This window comes from Nicotiana tomentosiformis, chromosome 9, assembly GCF_000390325.3.
Source record: "Nicotiana tomentosiformis chromosome 9, ASM39032v3, whole genome shotgun sequence".
Taxonomy (NCBI): domain Eukaryota; kingdom Viridiplantae; phylum Streptophyta; class Magnoliopsida; order Solanales; family Solanaceae; genus Nicotiana; species Nicotiana tomentosiformis.
Window position 1 is genome coordinate 64,902,028 of NC_090820.1, and position 9,552 is coordinate 64,911,579.

Consider the following 9,552-nt stretch of genomic DNA (forward strand, 5'->3'; position numbering starts at 1 on the left):
ATTTGAGAATATTAACATATTGAACTGTTAAGAAGAGTTGAATAACATGATTAGACATAACCATCGTATTCATGTTATTAGTCATTAGCATTTATTATATTGTCCTAGTGCATATTTATCATATCTTCTGATATGCACATACATGAGTTGGTTATTGAGGAATGTTGAGGAGTTTTTAAATAAGGACATTGTGAGAGTATATGGATTATGGATTATTGATTATGATTAGATCAGGTTGACCTCCCCAATATCATTTGGATATAGATTCGTCCCTCCATATTCAGGTGATTACCCATGTTACTTTAGGCCCTATGAGCGCATGCACCCAGATTGGTGCTTAGTTTAGACACTTGGCCAATGTCTGCCACATGGGTTTTTGCTGTGGGGTATTGAGAGTGGATTATGAGCATGCATTTGCATCTTAGATTCATGCAGCCGCTTTCATATAAGCGTTGATTGACTCATATCATGATTATGAAAATAAATGAGGTAATTGACTTTGTGATTTATCTTAATGCTTGAAAAAATGCTTAAATTCCCGTATACGATACCTCTTTCCCTTGATACTTGTTTATTGATACTATGGCTTATTTCTTGTTCTACGTATTCTTTCATTTTTTATTATTCTATAAGTGGGTATTAGTGTCGACCCCTACTACTCATACTCTAGAGCAGGTAGCGGTTGTTGTTCCGACGCCGAGAGCATTACCAGTTGGCAGTGAGCATCCTATGGTTGTAGCTAGACCCGTGGTTGAGCCTACTATGACTATTGAGGAACAAAAGAGGCTTGAGAGGTTTCAAAAATTACATCGTCCTCAATTTGATGGTGATACTTCAGAGGATGCTTAGGACTTTCTAGACAGATGTCATTAGATGTTTCACAACATGGCTTGGTAGAGTCCAATGGGGTGGACTTCACTATATTCCAGTTGAGATGGGATGCTAGGAGATGGTGGTAGACCTATGAGCTGGGGAGGCCAGCATGTTCATCTCTTCTTACTTGGACTTAATTCTCACAGTTGTTTCTGTAGAGGTACATCCCACACACTAGAAGGGATGAGTTGAGAGGCTCGTTTGAGCGCCTTCAGCAAGATCGCATTGTTGTGACTGAGTATGAGACGAGATTCACATAGTTTTCTTATCATGCTGCTTTCTTAATCCCCACCAAGGTAGAGAAGGTGAGGTGATTCATTGAGGGGTTGACTTATGGTATCGGGACTTTTATAGACCGAAAGTTAGAGATTGGGACTACATTTCACCAAGATATAGAGATAGATCGGAGGATTGAGAGTATTCATAGTTAGGGGAGAGAGGCTATGATGCAGGATAAGAGGACTTATCGTTCTAATAGTTTTAGTGGTACCACATCTGGAGGTAGGGATCAGTTTGTTAGGGGCCATCATAGTAGGCCAGTTTATTCTACACAGTATGTAGCCAGGGTTGTAGTGTCTCGACCATATTTTAGCACTCCAGTTCTAACTTCCTATAGTTCTCTTCTAGTGAGTTCGCACTATGCTCTATATTTTCAAGGTTCTTCTAGTTGGTATTCAGGCCATCAGGGCCAAATTCAAATTCAGCATCCTCTATCAACTAGAGGTTGCTATGAGTGTGGAGAGTTTGGACACTTGAGGAGGTACTATCCCAGAATTAATAGAGGCACAACTTTATAGATTTCCTCATTCCTGGTCCTCGCACTAGGTGTTTCACTGAGGTTAGGAAGCCAAAGGATGTACTGGAGGAGGTGTCCAGGTTGGTTGTTGATAGATTAGAGGTGGTCAGGCTTGTTGCTATGATTTTCGGGGTAGACCAGAGGCGGTGGCCTTAGATGCAGTGATCACCGGTATGGTTTTGGTCTTTCATGGAGAGGCTTCTCTGTAGCTCGATCCAGGATCTAACTATTCATATGTGTCATCATATGTTGCTTCGTATTTGGATATGTCTCATGGTTCACTTGATATTCATGTCCATGTATCTATACCTGTTGGTGATTCTATAGTGGTGGATCTGTATATCGGTCTTGTGTGATTACTATTGGGGGTTATGAGACTAGAGTTGACCTCCTATTACTGGTATGGTAAACTTTGATGTAATTTTTGGTATGGATTGGTTATCTCTGTATCATTCTATTCTTGATTTTCACGCTAAGGCTGTGATATTGGTTATGATGGGGTTACCATGGTTATAATGGAAGGGTTCTCTTGGTCATACTCCCTGTATGGTGATTTTATTTCTGAAGGCTCAGTAGATTGTTGAGAAGGGGTGCTTGGCGCATTTAGCTTTTTTTTTTAAGATACTAGTATTGAGACTTTCACAGTTGATTCAGTCATAGTAGTGAGGGAGATTCTGGAGGTGTTTCCTGTAGACCTACCAGGCATGCTACCCAATAGGGATATTTATCTTGGTATTGATTTGGTGTTGGGCACTCATGCCATATATATTCCACCATAACGCATGGCTACAGTAGATTTGAAGGAGTTGATAGAGCAGTTGCATGAGTTGTTGGACATCAGATTCATCAGACCGAGTGTTTCTCCTTAGGATGAACCAATATTATTTGTGAAGAAGGATGGTTCTATGAGGATGTGCATTGATTATAAGCAGTTGAACAAGGTCACTATGAAGAACAAGTATCCATTGCCTCATATTGATGATTTGTTTGATCAGCTTCAGAGTCAAGGGTGTTCTCAAGGATTGATTTGAGATTAGGTTACCACCAGTTGAAGATTAGGGCTTCAAACATCCCTAAGATGGTTTTCAAGACTCGTTATGGGCATTATGTGTATTTGGTGATGTCTTTTGGGTTGAGTAATGCCCCAACAACTTATATGCGTTTGTTGAACAATGTGTTCTAGCCTTATTTGGATTCATTTTTCATTGTATTGATTGATGATATCTTGGTGTATTCCCATAGTGGGTAGGAGCAGGAGCAACATTTGAGGATTGTGCTTCATATTCTGAGGGAGAAGAAGTCGTATGCTAAGTTCTCCAGCTACGAGTTTTGGTTGGACTTAGTGGCATTATTTGGCCACGTTTTTTCTAGTAATGGAATCAAAGTGGATCTGATAAAGATTGAGGCAGTTTAGAGTTGGCCTATACCTTCTTCACCGACAGAGATAAGGAGTTTCTTGGGTTTGGTTGGTTACTATCGTTGCTTTGTGGAAGGATTCTCATCTATTGCAACTCCATTGACCAAGTTGACTTAAAATGGTGCTCCATTTATATGGTTTGATGAGTGTGAAGAGAGATTTCAGAAGCTCGAGACTACTTTGACTACAGCTCCCGTTTGGTATTGCCCTTAAGATCGAGGATGTATACTATTTATTGTGATGCTTTATATGTTCATCTTGGTTGTGTGTTGATGCAGGACAATAGGGCGATTGTCTATGCATCCTGCCAGTTGAAGCCACATGAGAATAATTATCCTGTTCATGATTTGGGGTTAGTATCTATTGTGCATGCACTTAAGATTTGGAGGCATTAGTTGTATGGTGTGTTATGTGAGGTTTACCATGATCATAGAAGTCTTCAGCACTTGTTCAACCAAAAGAATTCGAATTTGAGGCAGTACATGTGGTTGGAGTTGTTGAAGGACTATGGTATCAATATATTGTATCATTCAGGTGAAGCGAATGTGGTAACAAATACCTTGGGTAGAAAGGCGAAGAGTATGGGGAGTTTGGCATTTATTCCTGCTGAGGAGAGGCTTTTCGCTATGGATATGCAGGCTTTGGCCATCAGATTTGTGAGATTGGGTATTTTCGATTCCCGCATGTTCTTGCTCGTGTTGTTGAGCAGTCGTTCTTGTTTGAGGGCATTAAAGCTCGTAATATGATGATCCCTATTTGTTTGTCGTTGAGGACATTGTGTTGGGAGATGGTACTAAGGAGGTTTGCATTGGTGATGATGTTGTGTTGCGACTTCAGGGACGGATTTGTGTTCCTAATACTAAAGGGTTAAGTGAGTTGATTCTTGAGGAGGCTCACAGTTCGAGGTATTCTACTTATTTGATGTAGCAACCTGATCAGTCATGTTGAGATTAGATATTTCCTTCTGTGATTTCAGACTTTGAGTAGCTTTATATGATGTATTATGACTATCCTGGATGGTTAGTTTTGATTTTTGAGATTTTATTTGGAAGAATTATTCTCAATATGGAAGCTTAAAGTTTGAAAAGTTGATCAAAGTTTGACTTTTGAGTAAACTACCTCAAGATCGGGATTTGATAGTTTAAATAGGTTTGTTTGGTAAATTTGGACTTGGGTGTATGTTCGGATTTCAAGTTGGAGGTTCCTAGAAGGTTTTGACTCAATTTGTCAAAAGTTGGCAATTTGAAGAATTGGAGGATTCATAAGTTTGACTAGGAGTTAACTTTAGTGTTATCAGACTCCTACATAGGTTTTGAGACCTTGGGTAGGTTAATTTGGTTGATTGGAACTTGTGTGCAAAGTTGGATTGTGATCCGGAATGTCTAAGTGTGGTTCGGATGCGTTCGACGAAGTTGGGATGTTTGAAAGTTAAGAAAATGATTTGATCTTTGATTTTGGTCTTGATGCTATTTGTGGTGTTTCTAGACTTTTGATAAGTTTGGTTAACATATTTGGACTTGTTGGTATGATTGGGCGGGGATTCGCGTGTGTTTTGAGTTATTGATTGAGAGACTTGTTAAGTTATGACCACGGTCAACATCTGGTGAAGGTGACCTCTCTTTGCTGATTTGAGTGCACGAGTGGGTTCATAGCGTGTTATATAATTAAAATGCATATATGGTTTGCGTCCAGGAGGATCCAGATGAGTTTAAGGTGCTAAAACTAAGATTTGTAATTGCTGAATTTGCTTGTGCGATAATTCTGAAAATGCCGGTCATGTCCCTAAGTTCGTCCATTAATTTCATACTTCATTTAAAATTTAAAAGCATCATATCTTTCTCATTTTAAGGCCAAAATGGGTGATTCAAAAGGCTATCTTGGGTGTAATCCACAAGGATTATGTTGGTCTTTTTAAATGTGAGTTTTCGGATGATCTAGCATCTGATTCGGGCTAGGACATCTGCTACATATTTTATACTTGTTTCAAGATTTATTCACTTTTTGGGGAGCGAATTGAGCCAAGTATGAGCCTCTCCCGCCGTTGAGGGAAAAATAAACAATCTTATTGCTTCCAGTGTTACATTTTGTTGCCTTTGCATGATACAAATCGACAAGAAATTTTTTCAAATGCTGCTATGATCTTCAATGTAAGACCCCGAGAATAGTCTCGTGTTCTGCAGCAGATGTAGCATGTTATTTGTGATTTGAAATGATTCCGCTTGTATTTGAGGGACTGCAATTGTGGTTACCAAATGTTTAGTGGTAGGTTGTGCCCAATCATACAAGGCTGCTTTTGGCACAAGAGGCGCCATACCCTAATTGTTCGGGTCATTCCTAATGTTTATGTTGCTTTGATTGTCTATGACGTCACCCATGTCTAGTTCGATTCATTCTATTGAGTTCTATTGTCATTTGTCTTTCTTGATTGTTTAATTTAGTTCCTTGAAAGCTTTCTCAGGGTCCGGTAATGCTTCTTACAACTCACCAGTTCTTGAGGAGTTTCTAGGCATGCACCTGTAACACACAAGACTACAACGGTAAAGTTTCAATATAACGAATTTCAAGTCGAGAAAGCTGAGTAAACTAAGAATTCTAGCAACTCTTCTAGCCGTAATTAATAACACCATTAATTCTCCGACAATGACGCCAAAATTTGATCAAGCCAAACTATGCCTCCTAAGAGGTCTTGCAGTTGTTGCAAATATAATCCGGTTTACAAGTCCGGAGTCGAATTCCATAGGGAATTAAATAATCAACCTTGAGAAATATTAAATAACAATTTGTGTGTTTACTAACTAAGAGAAAAGTAATTAAAATGCAGTAACTTATAACTAACAGAGCAAATGTCGTAGACAAGATTGGAAAAGTTTAGGGTTTTGATTTCCCCAATTGTCGGAATCTCCCCCATTACATTTCCTATAAATTCACCTAAGTTTTCTCCACTGATCGTGAGTACTTTGGGCGTTGTAGTTCTCTCTCGAGAAACTAACACAATTTACTAGACGTATTCTCTCGAACTACGCTAGTTGTCACTAATTCACCGCTCACTATGATCTCACCAAGGTTTTGTTATTTATAATCTTGCCTTTAAACCCTCCGTATTGATTTCTCAAATATGTTAGGAGTGATGTTGTTCAACGACTACCTAAATGTGGTACTCTCTCTCGAGCAGTACACACTAAATAGGCACAGTTAATTGAGAGCTCTTCAATCAACACAACAAAAATATAGTTGAACAAGTAGAGAAATATCAATGGCAAATTTATATTAAACGCAGTGGAAACTCATTCTTCAATAGGTTCCATCAAACCCTGGATGAGAGAGCTTAGCTACTCATAAATGTATAAACAATCATCATAATATTCAAAGACATTAAACTACAAAGTAAAGAGAAACAGAGGGAAAAACTCGTTGATTCCTTGTACCACATTGCTCTGTAGCCTTTTTCTTCTCCAAAATAATGTCCAACCCTTTATAAACTCGTTTAGGGAGTATTTATGCATTAGGGTCGAGGTCTTTGAGTCCAAATCCATGTCGGAGTCTTTTAATTTTAGAAACTTTGACTACCAGGCTATAAACCTCGCGAAGCCAGGCTTATAGCGCGGCCAAGCTGGCTACATCTGGCTTGTAGCGCGGTCAATCTGGCTATAGAGCTGGCTATGCTTGGCCTATAGCGCTGTCAAGCTGGCTACAGGGATGGCTATGCTTGGCCTATAGCCATGCTTGGGTACTTTGTTATTTTGTGCTCTTTTCTTGCATTTTCGTCCTCTTTTTGTGCAACTTTCATTCGACTCATTCTTTCGATGCTCCTATGCATAAAATAACATAAATTAGCTCAAATCTCGCACAATTAACCACTAAACCAAAGGAATATATGGCGAGTAATGTACTAAAAGTATAGAATTATGGCTGTACATCAACGAGAAGAGATGCTTTTTGAGGGGATTTTCATCACTGCTTTGTGGATAAGTGATTTTTACTCTTTTTTGGTTATTTCAAAAATCTAAATGAATTATTAAAACCAAAACATGGAATTTTGACATAAAATTTAGGGTTTTGACTACACTTTAAGAGAGTATATTTTACAAATTTGAGGGTCGATTTGGACTCGATGTTTGAATCTAATCACATATTTGGACTCGGCGGGTTATGGGTCATTGAGATTTGGTATTGGTTCCCGATTTCGGGCACGCGAGCCCGGGTTGACTTTTGTTGAATTTTTGGAGATTCCTAAAAAATCGAAGCTTTATTGATCGTGATAGATTCCTATGAAATTGGTTGACTTCCTTGGATGATGTTTAGTTAGATTCAAGCCGGTTGGAGGTAGTTTCTCAGGAAAAGTGATTTTGTTTTTGTTAAAGACTATGAAATGGGGTTTGATGATTATGTGGGAATGGTGATTATTTGGATGACATAATACATGTTAGGGCTATGGTAATGCGTAAATATAGGCATACGACCTACCTAGGAATCATCTCTTGTATACACGCATGCATCCATGCATGGTTAATTCTCTGCCCATGTGCATTTACCTCTTATTCATTTGAATATATCATTGAATATGGTTCTCGAATATTTACTGAGGTTATGGCACGAGGTTTCTGCCGTATGGATATTATGGTATTGTTATTGATTTGGAACGATGCCTTTGCTATGAGATGATTATGATATTGTTATTGATTTTGCACGAGGTCTTTTTGTCGTGCTGTGAATGTGATATGATATTATTTTGGCATGTCTTAATCGTGCGATTATAGTGATATTGATATTATTATAGCACAAGGTTCCTGCCATACAGTGCGCGAGGCTTCAGCCGTGCAGTGTGTGGATATGGATCAATCCCCCTAGGATCACCCTCTTATGTCTCTCTCTTGATGGCGTACACACAGGTTGTGAAAAAGCGATGGGTTTCTGGTTGATTGTTATGTGGGATCCGATGTGATGAGTTATTGAGCATAAAGTTGGAAGCTTGCCCATTCAAGTGAATCCTTTGTGTATATTCATTCATTTACATACTTTATTCATTCATATAATCTATATATGCTAGTTGATGCATTTTTCATACGTATGACACTTGTTAGTGAGTTGTTGGACACTTGGAGAGTGTCTGATTTAGGTAATAAGAGAGTTATAATCATACATTGATATGATAGACTCATATAAAGGTTTCATAAATATGACATTTAGAAATTGATATAAAATTAGATCATTGTTGTATATAGACATTGTACATTCATGTAGGAGTATTTTAGTACCCACTACTTGGTGCATGTCTCTTTTGTGTGTGGAGTTGGTGCAAGTTGTATTTTTGTTGACATGTTAAATTGGAAAAGTATGTTTATTATCTCTTCTTCGCTTGTGCACCTTTATTTGAGATATCCATTGTTCCATGACTGTTTCCCTATATATGTTTCTGCCCTATATATGTTATTGTGCTGCATAGATTATATGAGTGAGTATCCTTTGACTTAAAAACCTCGTCACTAATTCACTAAGGTTAGTCAAAATACTTACTAAGTACATGGGGTCGGTTGTACTCATACTACAATTATTCACCTTACGTGTAGATTTCACAACTAAGTTGCTGTGAAGGATGATGCCTAGCACTGATGACATACCAGTGTTCCAGATTCAAGCTACCACTTGTTCTTGGTAGTTTAGGACTTATATTTCTATTTATGTAAATTTTAAATAGATGATGTATCTTTATTCAAATACGAGTTGTATTCTTATTTTTAGTCGCTCATGTCTTGTATTACAAGTCCTTGGGATAGTAGTATTGATTTTCACAGTCTTATTTATTATTTATTTATGATTTCTCATTAGATTTGTATATTATATTATTGGCTACCTAACGGGTTAGGTTAGGTTCTATCACAACTTGGTGGATTTTGGGTCGTGACATTCGGGTGTTGTGAAGATGTATCATGATATGAAGCAACATTATTAGTGGCAGAGGATGAACAAGGACATTGTTGGGCATGTCTCATGGTGTTTAGATTTTCAGATGGTCAAGTATGAGTATCAGCGACCAGGTGGTTTACTTCATAAGATGGAGATACAATAGTGGAAGTGGAAGTGTATTACTTTGGACTTTGTGGTAGGATTGCCACTGACCCTGAGGAAGTTTTATGTTGTTTGGGTCATTGTGAATAGACGCAAGTTTGTAAATTTCATTCCGGTCATGACTTCTTACACTTCAGAGAAGTTGGCTTAAATCTACATCAGAGACATTGTCCGCTTACATGGTGTGCATGTTTCTATCATATCTGACGGGGGTATATAGTTCACATCACACTTTTGGAGAGATATTCAATGAGAGTTGGGAATGCAAGCAGAACTTAGCGTTGTATTTCACCCACCGATGGATGGGCAGTTCGAGCAGACCATTCATATTCTTGAGGATATGTTGAGAGCCTATGTCATTTATTTTAGAGGCCAGTGAAATAAGTTTCTACCATTCACG